Source organism: Pleurodeles waltl, chromosome 8, assembly GCF_031143425.1.
Source record: "Pleurodeles waltl isolate 20211129_DDA chromosome 8, aPleWal1.hap1.20221129, whole genome shotgun sequence".
NCBI lineage: Eukaryota > Metazoa > Chordata > Amphibia > Caudata > Salamandridae > Pleurodeles > Pleurodeles waltl.
In genome coordinates, this window is record NC_090447.1 from 141,745,709 (window position 1) to 141,767,752 (window position 22,044).

A 22,044-nucleotide genomic window follows, 5' to 3' on the forward strand; every position below is an offset into this window, starting at 1 on the left:
GTGGCCCGCCATGCCGGCTGGCGGGTTTTCCCACCACCTCTGACATGGTGGGCCACACCGCCAGGTTCATAATGACCACCTTAATTTCCTGTTACATTTTTCCAAGCACCAAGCGTCTCTGATGTTTTTATGTTCTTACGCTGAAGATAAGGTACATCAAGAACCATTTATACATACATTTTGCACCGGACTGAGTTGGTCCAAAATGGTAGCCTGAAAACAGTGACACTGTTTTTTAAACAATCTTGCATTCTCTGTTTTAGGCTTAACCCAGATAGACATGTAAAATTAGATAAGGAAATGCTTGTATCTAAGGGTACCAATTGTTGACAGTATTAATTCTTTGGTCATCCTAGAAACCAATAATGTTTAGATGCAAGCAATCCCTGTGCTTTTCCCAGAGACTGTCAATTATCAATATACAACAGCACAGCATTGATACTCACCTCTATAATAAGGGTAGAATGCTCCGCCCAAAAGGTACCTTTAACCGCTTACCTGTTCACAGCTCTATGAGGATGATTATAGCTACAAGCCAAACTACAGGAAAACCTAGAATAATGAGACAAAATAATGTAACTTCAGCATTATGAGTGTGGTGCCACCCCCAAATGCCTCTTGAGACTCTCTGGTACTCACCCAGAAGTCTACCTCCCTTGCAAGCTCCCTGGGGTCAGAGAACTCACACTCCACCTGGTGTTGGCGTAGCTCTGGAAAATAAAGACTAGACATATGCTCTCCAGCAATTACATCACTCAGCCCCTCGCATGTATTAACCAAAGTACCCTTCACCCAACCATCCAGTGACTCAGCCTTGAAAAAGCAGGTACTTTGTGCTTGAAAGAGACTTTGGCGGTCATTCTGACCGCGGCGGTCGGCGGTCGCCGCCCGCCAAGCGGTTCCTGCCGAAAGACCGCGGCGGCCATTCCGGCTTTCCCGCTGGGTTGGCGGGCGACCGCCAGAAGACCGCCGGCCGGCCCAGCGGGACAGCCCCTTCAACAATGAAGCCGGCTCGGAATGGAGCCGGCGGAGTTGAAGGGGTGCGACGGGTGCAGTGGCACCCGTCGCGATTTTCACTGTCTAAGCAGACAGTGAAAATCTTTGTGGGGCCCTGTTAGGGGGCCCCTGCACTGCCCATGCCAGTGGCATGGGCAGTGCAGGGGCCCCCAGGGGCCCCACGGCACCCGTTCCCACCATCCTGGTTCTGGCGGTGGACACCGCCAGAAACAGGCTGGCGGGAAGGCGGTCGGAATCCCCATGGCGGTGCTGCAAGCAGCGCCGCCATGGCGGATTCCCTGGGCCAGCGGGAAACCGGCGGGAAACCGCCGGCTCCCCTTTTCTGACCGCGGCTTTACCGCCGCGGTCAGAATCGCCAAGGAAGCACCGCCAGCCTGTTGGCGGTGCTTCCGCCGCCCTCCGCCATGGCGGTCATGGACCGCCAAGGTCAGAATGACCCCCTTTGTTTGCTTCTAAAAGACTTAAGACACTTTACATCACTTTTTAGTGATATCTCAACATTTACTTATTGCATTTTAATCGTTTTGACCTGCATTTACCCAGATAAATATTATATATTTTTCTAAACACTGTGTGGTGCATTTTTGTGGTGCTATATTGTGTTATTGTATGATTTATTGCACAAATACTTTACACATTGTCTTCTAAGTTAAGCCTGACTGCTCAGTGCCAAGCTACCAGAGGGTGGACACAGGATCATTTGGTTTGTGTGTGATTTACCCTGACTAGAGTGAGGGTCCTTGCTTGGACATGGGGTAACCTGACTGCCAACCAAAGACCCCATTTCTAACACCAGAGATATGATATTTTAAAGATTAAACATAAAAATAGTGCTTAGGAGCAAATAGCACACAAAGGATTAAAAAAGGTCGCACTGGACAGGGTCAAAGTCCAGAGTTCAGGCCGCCCATCATGTAACACTTTTACACTTACTTTTAGAAGTGTTTCTTGATTCAGGAAAGTGGTGCATAGCACCAGCCAAGGTTTCAGAGACTCTTGTATGCCTCTTGGGGTCTGGCACCACACCTCCCACAATGCACCACTTCAATTTATGGAGCTTTTTACAACAGTTGCTCCAAACTGCTCCAAACATCTGGAATATAGTTCCCAGAATGCTGGTCAGAATCCTCAAGTGGCCACTAAACGTTTGTCAGCTGGACTTGATGCAGGGGACTCTGGTCAGCTTCTTTGTACCTTCAGCTTACATGGAGTCCACTCCTGGAGTTGCAGAAGCAAGGTAAAGTAATTTTCTTGGTGAAGCCCAAAGTGTGCAGCCAGTATCTTCTTCCAGCAGGGATCTGAATTGTTGTGCAGCTCTGCCACATTTATTCTTGCTCCTGGGGCAGCACAGACCAATGGGGTGCAGGCTGACATCTTCTGGGGTAACCACTTCCTCTGAAGTGTGGCAAAAAGCAATCCAAGAAAGCAACATGCTCTAAAAATCCAACATGGAGGAAAACTCTCCTTGAAGGTTACATCTGTCTGAGCCCACCCACTGGTGTGGCCACGTTTCCCTAACACACCCCTTCCAGCCCCTCTCCTAATCTAATTATTGGGGCTCCCATCTGGCAGGGGTAATAGGAATTGAGGGTCCAATTTCTGTCCCAGGTGGCTTTCCCTCCTTTGAAAACCAGTTGGGACACTCTCTCCTATCCTGCTCTGCCATCTGCTGCAGCAGTTCTCCTCCCACCAGATGCTTCCTTTGTTTAAGCCCAGGCCACTTCACACCTCATTAAGGCAGCTTGGCTCAGACTGCCAGAGACTGGAAAGGGCACTACAGGGCTGATTTTGATTCTAAACTCTTTCTCTGTACTAGTTATAATAAATCCAACAAGGGCATGTTTTGAATGTATTCTAACTTTTAGTTTTATCCCACACTTCACAGACCTAGCTATAAAGTCTCCCAATGCTAGCCTATGGAGCTTATGTACTACAACTGGGGACACAATTACTTTGGAAGTTTTTTCCTCACCAGGGTTTGTGAAACATCCTTTATAAAATCTATGCTTATATTTACACTGCATACCAACCCTGGGGGCACTTAAGGCAGACCTTAGGGGTGACTTATATGTAAAGATAAGGTAGTGTAGGACTTTGGAAGTGCGATTAATTGCAAAGTCGAATTTGGGGTTAATTTGAACTTCAAAGCCGCTAGCAAGACAGGCCTGCCTTTAAAATGAAACTGGACACCCCAGAAGTGCACCTATGGGTGCACTAACTATACTTGGGTCCCTAAGCTTATATGCCCTACATTACACTAGGGAATTATAGGTAGAGTGTCAGAGCCAATTATAATTATGCCTAATTCCCATATTGCATTTAATCAGAGCACAGGTCTAGGGACTGGTTAGCAGTGCCCAGGGCACCATCAGAGTCAGAAAACACCAGAACTAGTTACAAATGGGGGAAACAAGTCAGGGGGCTTCCACAATCAGTCCAGTTACATACATAGAGCAGCTACCTAGGGAGCTCTGTTGCAGGGTTGGTGGCCGGAAATTACTCTTTGCCCTCAATCTTGGCACTTTCTTAAGTGGAAGCAGACCACTGGGGCAAAATGCCATTAATCAAGATGTCTAAAACTTCAAGTCCTAATTGGTTTCACTGTGGTTTGACCCAACATGTGAATGTGGGCAACACAATGGCTGAAGTTGACTGACGCACTGCTGAACGTCCTGTATGGTGACTGTAGGGTGATACAAAATGTGAACGATAATAAAAGCTAGCAATAGTTGAAGGGGCTGACCCAATGCCTTCTTACATATTGTTGTTATAGAGTATTTTTATATATTCATTTCAAAAGATCCCGGTAGGTGGTTAAAGCTCAATCCTTAACAAATTTAATCGCATAAAAACACTCAGGAAGTTGAGAGCTTCAGGACTTACCAACTGTTGGACTTTTTGCCTTACGCAGGGTCATCCCCAGTCTTTTTGCCTCCTTCCTCCTGGTTTTTCTGACCTCTCGCTGTTGGCTCTAGGACTCTGAGCACTTTATCACTGCTGACCAGTGCTAAAGTGCAGGTGCTCTCCCATCTAAAGTTGGTATGATTGGCTTATACCTATTTGGCATATTTAATTTACCTATAAGTCCCTTGTACAGTGGTATCTCTATACCCAGGGCCTGTAAATTAAATACTACTAGTGGGCCTGCAGCGCTGCTTGCACCACCCACTGAAGTAGACTTTCAAACCTGTCTCAGGCCTGCTAGCGCAGGGCCTGTGTGCGCAGTTTTCTGCCACAGGGACCTGGCATCTACACTTACTTGACAGGCCCAGAACTCCCCTTTTACTACATGTAAGTCACCCCTAAGGTACGCCCTAGCTAGCCCTATGGGCAGGGTGCCATGTATGTAGAAAGGCAGGACATGTGCCATATTGCATGGCCTGTCCTAGTAGTGACAAACAGCCTAACTTGGTGTCTCACTGCTGTGAGTGCTGCCTTCTCATAGGATTGCATTAGAAATGCCCTGCCTTATGTGTAAGGGGTATTGTCTGATTTATGAGGGGTTGCGTAGGTGTGTTTTGTATGGTTGTGATGTGATAATAAATGCTGTTTACTGGTGTGGGTGTATATTTATTACTATCACAGAAATGCCACTTCTAGAAACTGCACATTTATCTGTGCTTATGACTCTGGTGTTTTGCAGCTTGACTCCAATCCACGTCTGGGCAGAGTGACAGTTGGGGCTTTGTGCATACGTTTCAGACAGCCTGTACACAGGGAGGGTGGAGGTGTCACAGAGGTGCATCTGCATACTGAATAGTCTTCCTGAGCTGAGAGAAGGGAGAGGCGGGGCACACCAGCATTTGTAAAGACTGTGCCCTGGCCTCACACAATAGGGTCGTTAACCCCCCACTGATGTTTGGAGCCTGTGCTGAAAGGAGAGAGGGGGCTCCCAGAGTATAAGGGAGGCCCCCGTTTTGCGCATAGGAGCGCCGGGGCCCCATTGTTCGCCTTCTAGGCACTGGAGGTGCCTTCATCCAACCAGGTACTGTTTAAAGGACCAATATAGTTGCAATCCAAAGTTCTTTCTACAGACTTTTGTTTGATTCATATATTACCTACCTGCGTTTGATGTTTTTACATATGTGTATGCAAATGTTGCTTTCATGGACATGCTTGCTAATATGTTTTTCTAACTTGCCATATGTTTTCTAATGTTCCTACTATGGACATTTTATGATATTCTCATGACAAGTGCTGTGATGTAATAACGTGTTTTCCTGACTACTGCTTATGTTGCAGAATACTGAGTAACCTGTGTGTTATGTGTGACTACTGCTAGGTTGCAGAGTAACTAATGTGTAACGTTCTGGCAACTGCTAAGGTAGCAGGATAGTACTAATATGTAATGTTTGGTCTGATAATTGCCTTGTGTACAATACAGTATATTTTCATATAATCTGGTGTTGTGTTTCCTTTGTGGTGGGGATATTGCGTCACATGTGTTGTGTGTGTTGTGCAAACGCTTTACACATTGCCTCTGGGTTAAGCCTGACTGCTCGTGCCAAGCTACCAAGGGGGTGAGCAGGGGTCATCTTGGACGTGTAACTCCCTTGCCCTGACTAGAGTGGCTAAGTTCTGCCTGGCTGAGGTGCATACCCTAGCCAACCAGAAACCCCATTTCTAACACCAACGTTTGTCAATTTACCAGACAGAAATCAGAATAAATTATGTTTTCCCTCGCTACTCTTAGAGTTAACAGATAGTTACCCACTAAACAAGGACAATAGACTTTTCGGATGTTAATTTAAAAACAGAAATATGGTCTGCTGAAGTACAAAATGTCAAGTGGTGTCAGATTTTAAAATGAAAATGTAATGATTTTCAGTACAAACGCATGTTTTCTTGAGAAATAAATTGAGACAATTTGCATACAGAACTGAGTGATTGGTTCATTATCATAAATGCATGTAGCTCCCTTTGTCCTATGTAAATTACCACCGCATTACGTTCAGGTCATTTGCAGTTGTTCAGAGGTTCAGAGATTAACTGTTCTGGATTCCTTTCATCGGCTGTCTTGGTTGGATATTCAGAAAATAATGCCCTCTCTCAAAAGAATTATCTCTCTTCGCAAATCATTTGCATTTAGACAAATTTAACCTCTCTGCATATTTTCAAAGAGGCTGCAGAATTAATTAAGTCTTCAGAATACAACCGAAATGGGATAGCTCTAACCGATTTCCAAAATACTATTCTTGCAAACACACGGTTGAAGGCTGCAGAGTTGTAGATAACATGGTTCTGGCTCATGTGAGACAGGTGGTAAAGGATGAAGGGCCAGATGTATCAAACTATTTTGCTTTTGCAAACGGTGCGAATCGCAAAAACCGTCCGTTTGTGAATGCAAAAATGCCCCCTGCAATGTATGAAAGGCATTCGCAGTGTGAAAATACGGAATCGCTAAATTAGCTCATTTTAGGGAATATCACATGGTTTTGCGTGTCGCAAACAGCATATCGCAAAATCCTGGTGCAATTTGCAATATGCTGATTCCGACACGCAAAACCATGTTGCAATGTGATGCATCACAAATTCGCAAATTGCCAATATTCGCAGAATGGCCTTTTGTGCATGGAATTTACCACAAATTGAAATCAGGTGGTAACCAGGTGCAACCTATATAAAGAGGCCCAGAATGACTCAGCCGCTTTTCCACAATGGAAAATGCTTTCTACGTGATGGCGAGGAGAATGAGGATCTTGGCAGGTTTGAGGAGAGGGAGGAGGAGACAGGAGTGCATTTTCACAGTGCACATAACCCTATTTGACCAGACAGAGGAGGAAATTGATGCGAAATACAGGTTAAGCTCAGCCATGATACTTGATCTGATAGCAGATCTACAACCCCTACTGCAGCGCACCACACACAGGAACAATAGCATACCCACCCATGTGCAGGTATTATGCTCCTTGCACCTATTAGCCTTAGGGAGCTATCAAAGGGTCATTGCAGCAGCTGGATGGGTCTCACAGAGTGCCCTCTCACGGTTCTTTAATGCATTTCTGACTTCCATGCTGAGTAAAATACAAGAGCACATAAGATTCCCCAGCACCCACAAGAGTTACAACAAACGAAAATCTATTTCTATCAGATTGCACAATTCCCACATGTCATAGGTGCCATCGATGAGACATGTAGCAATCTGTCCACCATCGGCCACCGAGTATGTGTATCTCAACCATAGGAACCATCATTCCATGAACATACAGGTGATTAGCAATGCCTCTGACATCATCACGATTTCGTGGCCAGATACCCAGGTAGCACACATGACTCGTACATCTTTCGCCACAGCGGGATTCACACAAAACTGCTAGCTGGGGAGTTTGGCGAAGGATACCTACTGGGTAAAGTAATAGTTGACAATGTTGCATTGAAGTTATAATGACTGCAGATTTCAACAGTACTCATTTTACCCTCTGTACATTCCAGGAGACAGTGATGACGCAGTGCGCTCCTATATACTGACACCCGACCTGGGCCCTGCAGCGCCAGCAGAGAGCAGGTACATTGCTGTACACAGGGCAACCTGCAGTGTGGTGGAGCAGACATTTGGTCTGCTGAAGAGCCGCTTCAGGTGCATCCATAAAAGTGGAGGGGCACTACAATACAGCCCAGAGGCGACATGTAAAATTGTGGCCACATGTGCAATGTTGCACAACATTGCAACGAGAAGGGGCATACCAGTTGAACCAATGGAGCCTGACTCAGATGAAGATGGTGATCCCTTACCACCCCATCACCCAGTAGACAGGACCATTGCAGCAGAGGGCAGGCATAGACATGCTGACATCACACACAACCATTTCTGATGTAAGTAATGACAACACCACTTCAATATTATGTATTTCTGTAGTTAGCAACTTTATTACCTTGACATCAGGTAACGTATGTGTCAATAGGACATAGCCATGAACCATAGGCTACCGTGTGCGAATAACAGTGTCACACTATTAGCATCATAGTATAACTGTACAGCTACATGTTACAGTAGTCCCCTGTAGGCCTTAACATTACTTCCTACATCCACACACTCCACTTGAGTGCTCAGTGGCGTCACTGGGACCTCTTGTAGCAGGTTCACAGGCAGTACTGTGTCTGGTACTGTGATGCCCAGGATCCATCACATGGGCTGTAAGACTGCTGAGACTAGAGAACTCCTCACTATCCCCATCACAAGTTCACTGTTTGTAGCACAGCGTGCTGTCTGCATTGCATCCAGGGCATTGGTTATTTGCACTAATCACTGTGCAACGTCCCAACTGCAGTGTGCCATCTCCACCTGTATGCCCACAGCACGTCGTGAAATCAAGGCAGTTGAGCTAGCAAGGTGATTGACCGATCTGCAGAACCCATCAAACCTTCCCATAAATCGATGGCTGACAGGCTCCTGCTGAATCTCAGTGCAGAGGTCCCTAATGGCATTTGTCAACTTCTTTGTGGTTTTGGCTGCTGTTTGCTGTCCCTCATTTATAGACTCCAACTGCTTGTTCATTGTACCCATGTTCTGATTGATTGACACCAACTGCCTGTGCATTGACCTCAAGTGTTTGTGTTGCAGGCGCTGCACATTCAGCATGGAAGCTTCAGGGCCGCCAAAGATTGATGGGCCCTCTCCTTCCTCTGTGCACTGTCTGCCTGCATGGTGACGCCTCCTGAGGGGAGTTCACTGATGCTGGGACTGCTGTCTTCCTGTGGATCTGTCCTCTGGGGGTGGTGTGGGGACTTCATCCGGCATCTTATCTGAGTCCACATTGTACTCTGGGAGAGGTAACACCCTTGTCCTGTGTCTAGTTGGTGCAATACTAAAAGACTCACTTATGTTGGAGTCGGACTGTGGCAGTGTTTCAACTTCCCTCACATTTCCACCTTATGCTGCAGCAGGGCCCGGGACATCTGCAATGACAATGTGAAGCATGCCATTACTATATATATCACAATAAGTTGCACAATAGTAAATATTGTACTCTGAAATTGTATCACTGTGACTTGTGTGTGTTGTTTCTCTATGTGGCTGAACACCATCTTCCTTTTAATGTGGTATTTTGACCTTAAGGTTGTGGGCTACCTAGGCATAGTTTTGTTGTATGTAAGATGTGGCATGGACTACTAATCACAATGCATCTAAGTAACACCTCTTTCCTAGGTGGCTTTTGTACATGCACATATGGGGCTACACATCATAGCTGACCTTATCTTTGCTGGTGCTGGGTGTCCCTGAGGTGTCAATGTCAGTGACACCACTGACAGCTTCCGGAAGCAGTGTGGACTCCACCATGTCTTCCATTAGTGTGGACGGAGTCTGGATGGGTGGTCCTCCTCCGGTGCTCCTTGCCTCCTTTAGCCTGCTGGCTACACTTTCTTTGTCACGGGAACGCAGGTCATGCCATCTCTTGCGTATCTCCTCCACAGAGCGCTGCACAACACCCACTGCGCATATTTTGGTCTGGATTTCCAACCACAGTTTCCTTTTCTCACTTTCTGGTACCTGAAGTGAGTTCTTCCCAAACAGTTTGGCATGGTTCCTGACAACCTCCTCAGTGAGCACCTCCAATTCCAGCTCACTGAATTTGAGCTTGCGCTACCTGTCTCCCTTGTCCTTCACCTTCCCATCATTGTCTATGTTGCATTTTGGTCCTGGCAGGCTCACAAAGCTGGCTCCCTGGTGCTGGGCTGTGTCTCCCCGCCTGCTCCTGTGGGTGTGGCTCCTGGAAACAGCATGGGCTGACTCACTTCCTGGTTGTGACGTCATCATCTTGCTCCGGTTTCCGTTTTCACAATTTTCAATTTTCAATTACTGAATCGCTATTGAATTGCGATTCGGTATTTGCTAATCGCATTGCATTTATGAATTTTAAGAAATCGCAATTACCAACTCACAATTTTGATACATCCCATTTTGCATTTCTAAAATAGCGATTTCTTAAAATTCGCAATTTAAGAAATGCAATCCGGGAGCCTGATACATCTGGCCCCTAGTATCTTCTGTACTATCCAGTTCTGTTGGGGCTTTTTTTTTGTGGGAATTCACATTATGCCTGATACCTTGGTCCCAAAGGTACTCCATTATCTCGCTTTGCGTCACTATATACCACTTTCAGTAAAAATGCACCTCAGCCGGATGATGGTACGACGCCACTGCTCCTTGAGGGGGCTCCATGCCCACTGTCTGGCCTTGGGGAGTGCAAAGCCACAGTCTATCAAGTCCCTCAAGTGGGTGGTTTGCCTACTGCTTGCTCCTGGGGAGTGCAAAGCCACGGTCTCTCAAGTCTCTCAAGTGGGTGGTTTGCCCAGTGTTTGGTCCTGGGGAGTGCAAAGCCACAGTCTCTCAAGTCTCTCAAGTGGGTGGTTTGCTCACTGCTTGCTCCTGGGGAGTGCAAAGCCACAGTCTCTCAAGTCTCTCAAGTGGATGGTTTGCCCACTGCCTGGTCCTGGGGAGTGCAAAGCCACAGTCTCTCTAGTGGATGGCTTCTCCACTGGTTTTGGAGGGGGGTTTGCGCCCAGAGTGCTTCATCCTGCCAAGGACTGGGTTAGTGGATGCTTTTCTCCAGTGGTTCTGGAGGGGGCTTTGTGCCCAGAGTGATTCATCCTGCCAAGGACCGGGTTAGTGGATGTTTTTCTCCACTGGTTCTGGAGGGGGCTTTGTGCCCAGAGTGCTTCACCTAGCTAAGGACTGGGTCAGTGGATGCTTTTCTCCACTGGTTCTGGAGGGGACTCTGTGCCCAGAGTGCTTCATCCTGCCAAGGACTGGGTCAGTGGATGCTTTTCTCCACCAGTTCTGGAGGGGGCTCTGTGCCTGGGTGCTTCATCCTGCCAAGGACTGGGTCAATGGATGCTTTTCTCCACTGGTTCTGGAGGGGGATTTGTGCCCAGAGTGCTTCATCCTGCCAAGGACTGGATTAGCGGATGCTTTTCTCTACTGGTTCTGGAGGGGGCTTTGTGCCCAGTGATGCTGCACCTGAGGTGTGGCAGTTGACTTCGTCTCACCTGGGTGTCTCAGCCACACAATGTACCTGGAACAGGTAGCATGATACTCCATGGAGGCAAACCCACACTCCATCCTGCGGCGACTTAGGCTGCCAATTGCTGGTTCGTGTCAGGGCTGGAGGTGGTGTCTCAAGTGGCGTGTCCAGGGTCCAGGATGTCACCTGCAGACTCTGACGGCTGCACATTGGGATTGGGGCTGACATCTGACAGAGTGGTATCGGCTGTGCACGTGGCGGTGCTGATGGTGGTGCAGTGGCGGTGGCTGCGGTGGAGATGCTGCCAGTGCTGGCCGTGGTGGCAAGTGACTGTTGCGGTGGATGGAGACACAATACCGTCTCCTGCAGCCTCAGATGGCTGATCCTTGGGGAGCATGCTGCAGACTGACGTTGTGGCAGTGGCTTTGCAGGTGGCGGTGCAGGTGGTGGTCGGAGCGGCGGTGGTGACTGTGGTGCATATGGCTGCCATCCCTGATGATATGGTGTTCACCAGCCCCTCACTAGGAGACATCGTGCCCAGAGGTAATGTGCCCTTTGGCTTGTGGTCCTTCCCCTTCTTGACAGTCGCTGCAGGGACCTTGGCACTATCCACTCGCTGTGTGGGCAAGGCCTTGCTGGGTGGGTGGTGTGACTGTCCCCTGCTGGAAGCCAGATCCTTTTTTACCTTTGCAGGTGGTGGTATAGAGTGGTCCTTCTTTTCTATCAGTGGAACACTGGCAGCTCTGACGGGTGCCCCCTTAGACCATACTGGAGTAACAGGGACCACAGCAGATGCAGATTTTGTGGCTTAGGGGCTGGGCTGGGATCCAGACATCCTGGCCCTAGGGGAAGGATGGGGGGAGGTGTAGGAAAGAGGTCAAAGTTAGCTAGGAAAAGTTTTTTTGACACATTGGGACGGGAAGATGGAGGGGGTGTTGGAGTGGAGGAAGAGGTGGTGGTAGTGGTTGTAGGAGGTGTACGTCTGATGAGTTTGGGTGAAGATGCATGGGTTGGAGGCTGTTGTGAGGTGGATGGCTGTTGAGTGGGTGTGTGCCTGTGTTTGTGTACTTTGGGAGGAAGGCTCACAGACACACTGGGAGAGGACGCAGGGGGTATGTGAATGGTAGTGGGGGTGGTCATTGCACATGAGAGGTGTGTAGTGATGGGTGTGCTGTTGATGGAGGTAGTGGCTGGGGATGTAGTGCATGCAGGTGTGAGTGGAGACGAGACTGGGAGGGAGGTGGAGGACTTGGAGGAGGGGAACACAGTGGAGGCAGTGGATGTTGGTGTGTCTGTATGAGTATTGTGCTTGTGTGAGTGCCTGTGGGATGTGTGGTGCTTATGTTTGCCTGAGCCACTTTTGTGTGTTCATGTGTGTGCATGCTGGTCTGGTGGTGTGCTTGGGATAGGCTGAGTTAGAGGGGATTGAATCTGGGTAGTGGAAGTTGGAGGGGGGAAGGCTGAACACAGGGACAATGGCTGCCATCAGTGCTGGGGCCAGAGCCTGAAATGCTCTCTGTTGGGCCACCTGGCCAGAATGAAGCCCTCCAGGAATGCATTTGTTTGCTGCAAATGCCTGTCGACACCCTGGTTGGAATTCAGAATGGCTGACTGCCCAACAGTGAGGGATATCAGGAGGTCTATAGCCTCCTCACTGAGGGCAGCAGGGCTGACTGGGGCAGGGCCTGGGGTGCCAGGGGCAAAGGAGATGCCCACCCACCTGGGTGAGCGGGCACGGGAAACACGCGGAGGGGCTGCTGGGAGGGTGGTTCTGATAGGGGGGGTGGTGGCTTTACCTGCTGTTGCGGTGGGCACAGAGGTGCCCGCCACCACCAGGGAGCTTCCATCAGAGGAGGAGTCGCTGTCGCTGGTGTCCCCTCCTATCCCCGTTGTGGAGCTCCCCTCGCCCTCTGTCCCACTGGTGCCTTCAGACTAAGGAGATTCACCCTCCAGGGCCATGTGGGATGTAGCTCCCTCCGTCACTGGTGCCTCTGCTCCTCCACCAGATGATGCTAATGCACACAAGGACAGGGTGACAAAACAAGAAGGGGGGAAGACAGAGGAAACACATGGTCAATGCCAGCAACACCACTACCGTTGGTGGACACAACACACAGGAGCAAACCTATGCAGTAAGCCATGCACTAGCAGTTAGTAGGGAAATCACCAGCCCATGGGGTACTCTGCCTAACACCATTTGCTGCACACCTGGAACCCACAGGAGCCTGCCTAGTTGTAGATGTCCATTAACACTATTGGGGTTGGAGTGCCTCAGAGCCTGCCCAACAAGGTACCTACCCTACCAAGTTCACCCTGGCCTAGGGGAACCCACAGCACCACCCAGACACATCGTAAAGCACGCAGAGTCAGCTTAATGACACTGTCCTCACCCCCTTGTGGCTGCTGTGATGGCCTCAAGCACCCATCCAACTCCTGATATGCCAGCGCCAGGATCCGGAACATTAGGGGGGTCATGGTGCGACGGGCACCCCTTCCATGTTGGGAGACCAGCCCCAGCTGGGCCTCCGCTGTCTTCTTGCTCCAGTGGCGCAGGTCCTCCCATCTCTTGCGGCAGTGGGTGCTCCGTCTATGGTAGACCCCAAGGGTCCGCACTTCCTTGGCGATGGCACATCAAATACCCTTCTTCTGGTGGGCGCTGACCTAGAGGAAAGGTACAGGATGAAAGGAAATTACTCTCCCGTCTGGACCGTCATACTCATTGCCCACCTGTTCCCATCCATGCCCTGACGCACATACACTCACCATCCTCACATGCTGGCCTCAGCCCCCCCACATGTATCTTCCATCCTCACCACTCAAAACAGGCATTTCCCACACATCATGCTCACAGTGTACTCACCTGTTTGTCTGTAGGACCGTAGAGTAGCGTGTACTGAGGGAGGACCCCATCTACCAGTTTGTCCAACTCCTCCACGGTGAAGGCAGGGGTCCTTTCACCAGACACTGTAGCCTTTGTCGCTTCTAGACTCAGGTCACAGTAGCACTTGCAGTGTAGGTCCTCTCCTGTTGAAGGTCAGGTATGAAGTGAGTGAACAGATAGAAAATGGCAGTCACGTCCGCAGTGGTACGTACCGCCACCGCCTGCGTACATCGTCATTGGCTCCTGGAACCCATAGGGCCCAATGATAACCAATGCTAAATTGTGCTGCGGTCTTCAATCGCCTACCGCGACGCTGCACAACGCCAGCGCAGTTACCTCATTTCCCCTTGTCCCTCCTTACAAGTCAGGCAGCTGCCATTTCAGGGGGGCACATGGCATGGCACCTAACTGCGTCACAGCACAATTTGGCACATATACGGACAAACTACGCCACACACGGATTTACTCACATTACTGAAAACACACTTGTGCAAACTATGTGGTACATGACCCTCTGCTCTCCATTCTCCTCCATAGGGCACATCCGCTGCGGCAGATGATGAGATGGCATCATCCTCCAGTGTACAGACCCCTGGTGCACCTGTCGACAATGGAAGACAGACACATCATTATCAACTACAGACTTGATCGTGCCACAATCCAAGACCTGTGTGCCCATTTGGAGCTAGACCTGATGTCAGCTATCTGCCATCCCACAGGAATAACCCCTCTAGTGCAGGTCCTGTCAGTGCTCCATTTCCTGGCAAGTGGCTCCTTTCAAACTACAGTGGCCTTGGCATCTGGGATGTCTCAGCCAATGTTTTCCAACGTGTTGACCACAGTGTTGTCAGCCCTGCAGAAACACATGTGCAGCTACATTGTGTTCCCCCAGGTGGAGTATTTGCCCACAGTGAAAGCTGACTTTTATGCCCTGGGACATATCCCCAAGATCAATGGTGCCATTGATGGTACACATGTGGCATTTGTCCCCCCCCCCCCCACAGAAATGAACAGGTGTACAGAAATCGAAAAAGCTACCATTCTATGAATGTGCAGATGGTGTGTTTGGGAGACCAGGATATCTCCCATGTGAATGCCAAGTATCCTGGCTCTGTGCATGACGCTTACATTTTGAGGAATAGCAGTATCTCTTATGTGATGGGCCAACTCCAGAGGCACCAGGTATGGCTAATAGGTGAGCCCAAGTCCCACACAGTATAAGTAGGTGTCTGGGTATGGGGTCATCCCTAAGGGATAGTGTGTGTCTAACAGATATCCCTCGACATTTGAAGGTGACTCTGGTTACCCCAAACTCTCATGGCTACTGACCCCAGTGAGGAATGCCAGGACAAGGGCAGAGGAATGCTACAATCAGGCACATGGACAAACTAGGTGTATTATTGAGAGGACGTTCAGCCTCCTGAAGGCCAGATTCCGGTGCCTCCATGTAACAGGTGGCTCCCTATACTACTCACCAAAGAAGGTGTGCCAGATAATTGTGGCATACTGCATGTTGCACAGCCTGGCATTGCGACACCAGGTGCCTTTTCTGCAGGAGGATGGGCCTGATGATGGTCTTGTGGCAGCAGTGGAGCCTGTGGACAGTGAGAAAGAGGAGGCAGAGGAAGAAGATATTGACAACCGAACGAACATCATCATGCAGTACTTCCAGTGACACACAGGTAAGAGACTGGCACTGCTCCTCTCATATCTTACTACTGTAGGACATTGTATAAGTCAGCCTCTTAACATCGGTCTATGGCTTTCCATTTCACAGATCTGGGTACCTCATTCTGCCTTCTGCTATATTTACTGCTGCCCAGCAACTGTCATACATTGGTATGAGCAAATGAACATTTACCTTGATATTTGTGGATGATGTTGTAATTATACATTTGTGAAAGAACAGACTGACTCCAGATTGGTTTGTGATTCAAGGGTGTTTATGTATGGGCTAATATGTATAGGGGTATTTGGAAGGGGCTGGGGTGATGGTGGAGGAAGGTCCATAGTAGAGTCCAGTCTCTTGGTATCACAGTTGCATTGTCCAAGGGGGCTTAGGAAGGGGAGCAATGGCAGTACAAGGTGGGCAGGGTGACAGAGTGGGACACAAGGGTGACATTGAGAAGAGTCTTATTTCCTGGCGGGAGTCTTGGCAATAATCTCTGTCTTCTGCCTGGATCGCAGGGACCATTTGAGGGGTGGTTTTCCTCCTGCAGGGAGTGGGGTGCTGGTGGGGTGTTGTTCCTGTGGCAGGGCCTCCTGTCCACTGTCGCCGGCAGAGGTGGAAGACTGTTCATCGGTTGGCCTAGTGTCAGGGGCCCGGTGGTATGCCACTTTCTCCCTCATGGTGTTGGCCATGTCAGCCAGCACCCCTGCAATGTTGACCAGGGTGGTGTTAATGGACTTCAAGTCCTCCCTGATCCCCAGGTACTGTCCCTCCTGCAGCCTTTGGGTCTCCTGAAACTTGGCCAGTACCGTGCTCATGGTCTCCTGGGAATGGTGGTATGCTCCCATGATGTTTCAGAGTGCCTCGTGGAGAGTGGGTTCCCTTGGCCTGTCCTCCCCCTGTCGCACAACAGTCCTCCCAGCTTCCCTGTTGTCCTGTGCCTCCGTCCCCTGAACAATGTGCCCACTGCTACTGACCCCAGTATGGGGTGAACCCTGCAAGCTGGTGCAGTCAATGCCTATACATGCCCAGACGTGGGTCACTTGCTCACTATGCCATTGCATTCAAGCTACCCTGGCTGATGAGGGATGATGTTTTTGGGCTAAGGAGGACCTGGCCTGGCACTTCTTGCTGGACTGTTCCCATGGGGAGCTGGGTCAAGACGGAGTTGCATATGGCTGGGTCTAAACTGGGGTGAGCAAAAGAACAATGGATTTAAACCAGATCTGTGACTGGGGGTGAATGTATGAAAAGTTTTAGCACTCCATCCATCACCTTTTTGTGTTGCTATGTTTGTTCCAAGTTGTGCTGCTAATTTCGCCCCAAGTGTCCAAGGTTTGCCAAGTCTTGGGCCCCTTGCTCACTGTGCCACTGGATTCAAGCTAGCCTGGCTGATGAGGATTGATACCACAAAACTGGCCCCAGGATGCTTGTTTCTGGTCCAGGGAGGACCTGGCCTGGCAGCTCAGGGTGGACTGTTCCCATAGGGAGCCGGGTCACGTCTGACTTACATATGGCTTGGTCAAAAGTGGGGTGGCATGATGAGTAAAAGAACGATTGATTTAATTCAGATCTGTGAGTGTCTGAAAAGATTCAGCACTCTGTCCATCATTTTGTTATGCTGCAGTGAGTGACTACACCTGTGTACATGGAGATGACTTGGAGGGTCCATGGAGCCCTCTTTCAGCCTCTTTGAAAGAGTGACCTCTGAGAAGTCTCACTGACTGTAAGCCACCTCTTTGTGGCCCACCGTCAGTGGGTCCTTTAATGCCCTGTTTGTATCCAAAATATGTCACGGGTGCACATGAATGAGGGAACTCCTCACTAGAATCACACCAGTGCTATATGTGTATGGCAGAACTTTCTGTGTCACATCAAGGGCCATGAAAGCCCAAGCATAGAAGTGTGGTGCACATGCTGTGTACCCAGCAAGTTAAATGTTACCAGTGGACTACAGCACACATAATCCCACCACTGAAATGACAGGTTTGCCACCAGTAACCTGGCTGTGCGGGTTGAAACTGCAAATTGAACCTGTTCATGTAACACATTTTTGACAGGTGAAAATCCATGTTTTTATATATTATTAAATATCCCTCAGTAGGCCTTAATGCCCAATAGAGCTGAGTGAATGGTGTTTAAAAGTAGGACATGTAAAAGCTCATTGTAAGATGGCCTTACAGTGTCAAGGCCCCAAAAGCTATTTTCACTGTAGCAGATCAAGCTGATCCATAAATTACCACTGGGATTTAATATTAAAATTAAAAATTTATCTCCATCTAGTTACCAGCTGAACATTTATGTCTGGATGTTTGAAAATATTCACAAGCTCAATTCATTTGTAAAGTTGGGTTTGTACCACATACTTCACTAAGGGTACTCTGAAAAAATCAACTTTTATCCTGCACAAAGCCTCTAGGAGTCAATTTTCATGAGCTTTCAACTGTCACCCAGGAGCTGAATAGCTCCTTGATGAAGTGTGAACTTGCTCACTGATAGAAGGGCCTTGGCAATGTGGAGGCATTTTGTTCCCCTTTCAGAATGACATCAGAGCAGTGCTCAGGAACTCAATTATCCTCAAAGAGGCCTACCCTGTCACAGGCATATGTAGCTAACACTATGGCGTGCCCCCTTCCTTTGTCTGCACAGACATAATCCTAGTGGGAGAGGAACGGGTCCAGAATCAGTTTTGAGTGACCACATAAGAGGGGTTGCTCTTTTCCATAGCCACATCTCTAGGGTGGGCACAGAAGCTCTGCACAGAGAAAAAATGTTTCTGCAATGTAAATTTGAGCAGAGAGGGGAGGGTGCACTGTAGTATTATTTGCAGAGGGCACACAGAAACTGCTGCAAATGGTGGTAGGGTTACCATGAGGAACTTTTTTTCCTATTGTTTAGCGAGTTTAGCGAGTGGTCAGGAGCCACCACCCCCCACAGGCTCGTGTAGTCTTAAATGTAGAACCCCAGGCACCTACTTCAGAAGACGTCTGAGCCTGTGAAAGATAGAAGCAGGATTGCACCTCCTTTTGAGACTTGTGAGGAGACCCCTGACAATCATGATCTTCTCCCACTTGTACCCAGGGCTCCAAGTGTCAATTTGATTGACCTCCCATTAAACTACAGGGACCTAAAAGCTACATGTAGCCCACATTCCTGTAAAAGCCCAGTTGAACAGTTTCAACTGCACCTGACTTGACCCTGATTGTGGCTTCTGTGGAGTGAGCCCTGACAACCAAGTCCTGTTCCTGAGGTCATGGAACCCTTGACTGGTATCAGAATGTACCCTTTTTGCCTAACCCTAAAACATGGGTTTTAAAAACTTGTTCAAGGATTTTGCCTGGAGAGCTGACAGAAGAAGACTTGACCAAGCGGCTCAAAAGTGTATTGCCTTTGGGCCTGACTTCATCACAGGTCCTGCTACATTCTTTTCAGAAGCAACAAATCCCATTTAATGGGCTTGATGCCGGCCGTAATCTGGCAGTGTTAAACTTCTTCCTGCCACAGACTGTAGCCTTGCTTCGCTGAGGGAATATGACTTCCAGAAAAGAGTCTGAGTGTAAAGATGGAAATCTTCACCAGATCCTGTTCCTAGTACCATCCAATCGACGTTGATGGCTTCAGGGCATGAACTCCAGACTTTTCTTTCTTGGAGCTTTTCCCACATTTTCAACAGCTTCACTCAGACCTTGTCATTCATCAATCTGTCTTTTCTGTGCCATAGGTTCCAACGGGAGAGCTCAGGTTTATATTACCAAAACCTTTCATGGACCTAACAAGGGCAGTGACATTATTACTTGTGGTGGTTGACCATTCACCCCACCTAATAATCCACTTTCTCATTGGCAGGAAATGTGGATCACCTGCTCCTCTGCCAGCCGTGCTCTACCCTGCACATTAGCTGGTTTGGTGTTTCACTTCTTGTTTACTGCTGCAACTGTACACAACTTAAAGTGTGACTGCTATGGGGAGATGTAGTCTCCTACATGTCTAACCCAGGGAGGTAAGAGTGTACCTAAGGTAGAGAGAACCTCTCCTACATGGTTGTCAACACATCTGCATGCCACTTCAATGATGGATGCTGGTGGGCGATGTATTCTCTAGTGAGTCTGATTTGCTGTATATCCTGTAGTATTGTTTTTAAGATCACCGTGCATGTTGGTTGGCCACATATGTCACTCCCACATCTCTCACCTCAATGTGCATTACAATATAGCTTAACCTGTGTCAGCCTCCAGTTTACTAATTTAAACTTCAAGTCATTTTCAGTTGTCTCTTCTTTTTACTTTTAATTTATTTTTTCATGTTACTTTCTTTTCATTTTGTTTCATAAATAAATTAATAAGCCTCCAAAGTGCTAATGTTTTTCCCACAATCTATACCCCATGGATACTACTCAAGTAACCTTTTCATGAGTTCTGAGACTTAAGCGTTCATTATGCTTACTTCAGTAAATGAAAATAACTCTTTACATGATGTTAATTGCAATGGTCTCGCTCTTAGATTTTTCACTCTTTGTTTTCTTTCAGTTTAGTTGCCTTTTGCAAAATGAGAATCCTTTGGCTGCTTCATCAGCCTTCATTCACAAAAAGATGAACCTTGCTTTTCCAGTGACATCTGCCCTGTTAGGGCCACTACCAGCAGGAAGACCCTTTGGAAAACTACTTTATAAAGGTAGACTGAATTTACTGGGAGAGGCAGTCAGACAAGAAGATCCTATAAAAATGTGAAGGAGGGTGTGGGTTGGGTCACTTTTGGCATTGGCACTATGGATAATGTGACAGCTCTATGTGCTTTTAAAGTAAGTATTCTTTATTTAGTAGTCAATGCAGAGAGATGGGCAGTACAAGCAACGTTTGTTGATGGGAGGTAAGAAGATTGCCCAGTAACAGAAAGTCATTAAAGGGGGCTGAGGGTTTGGTGTGTTCAGTTTTCTAGCACGAATAGAAGGATGGTTTGGTTAGTGGACTGGAGGTGATACTGGTAGCCTGTTGAAGGACGTCCTACAATGATGGATTAGAGAGGACAATGGGGATGGGCACAGCTGGACAATTTCTTTGTGATGTGATCATGGGCCAGATGTATGAAAAAGTTTTGCACTCTCAAACAGTGCGAATTGGTAAATTCGACCATTTGCGAGTGCAAAACAGTGGTCTGCGATGCATGAAAGGCATTCGCAGACCACACATAAGACATCGCTAAAATTGCGATTTCTTGCGTTGCGACCTGGAAATTGCAAGTCGCAATTTGCGATTCGCAAATTCCAGGTCGCCAGGCTATGCTGCAAAAAATCGCAAATTGCGATTTTTCGCAGAATGGCATTTTGCACTTGCAAAATACCATGATATGCAACCAGGTGGTAACCAGGTGCAAAATTTTAAAATGCAGTTAAACTGCATTTTTAAATTGAACATGTAAAGCACACATGCCCTTTTGGCATGTGTGTACCTTACATGTTGCTAAAAATGATTTTGGGGTGCAGTAGAGGGGGCCTTAGGCCCCCAGCACCCTGGCCTTTTGCATTTCCAAAATTGTGATTTCTGGTTCAGAAATCGCAATTTTGGAAATGCAAAAAATTTGCAACTATGGGCCAGCAGGCCCACAGCTGCGAATGGGGCCGGTATGGCAATTTGCGATTCGGTAATAGCATTTGCGATTTTTAAGAAATCGCTATTACCGAATCGCAAATGTGATACATGGCCCTTTGCGAGTCGGTAATATCGATTTCTTAAAAATCGCTATTACGGAATCGCAATGGGCCATGATGATACATCTGGCCCCTTGTGCGGTAAGTACTACATAGAGGGATATTTCCGTTTTGATTAGCAGAGATGTTATTGCTACACAGTAATGCATGGGTTAAAAGAAATATTTAAAAAACTAATTTAAGTAAGCCTATTTATAGCAAATAGCACACTCACCACCACCCACCAGTCACCCACCCACATTGCTGATCTATAAATATACCTAAAACACACTATCCCTTCCCCAACTGTTATCACCTATACCACCAACAACTGATCCACCTCCTCCCTAAATCCTATAAAACAATTTACCTAATCTAACTAATCTACCTCTTTCCCATCTGTTCCCACCCACACTATTCCCAATGTACAGCCTCCCTCCTTAAACCATAAAAACCTCTAACCTAATCAAACCTCTCTTCCCCAACTGGTACCACCACTACCACCCTCAACAGGCCCACCCCCTGCCTGATAATATTTTTAAAAGACCCTCTATGATGTACAATTTCCCGGGACCTCCTTTTGGGTTTCTCTGACTTGTCTTAGGGCTTGGAGCACCAGCGCTGTGGTAGTAGCTTTGGAGATTCAAGTTCTGGTGTTTTTTTATAAAGTGTTTCATAAAAATATGTAAGTTCTACCCACACAAACACTGGCACCCGGGTGTGAGTAGTGTCAACTTTATATATACATTTACTTAACAAAACAAAGGTTACAGGAATGTTATGATTAGGCTCACATTTTAAACATGGGAAACCATAAAATTCACCAGGTATT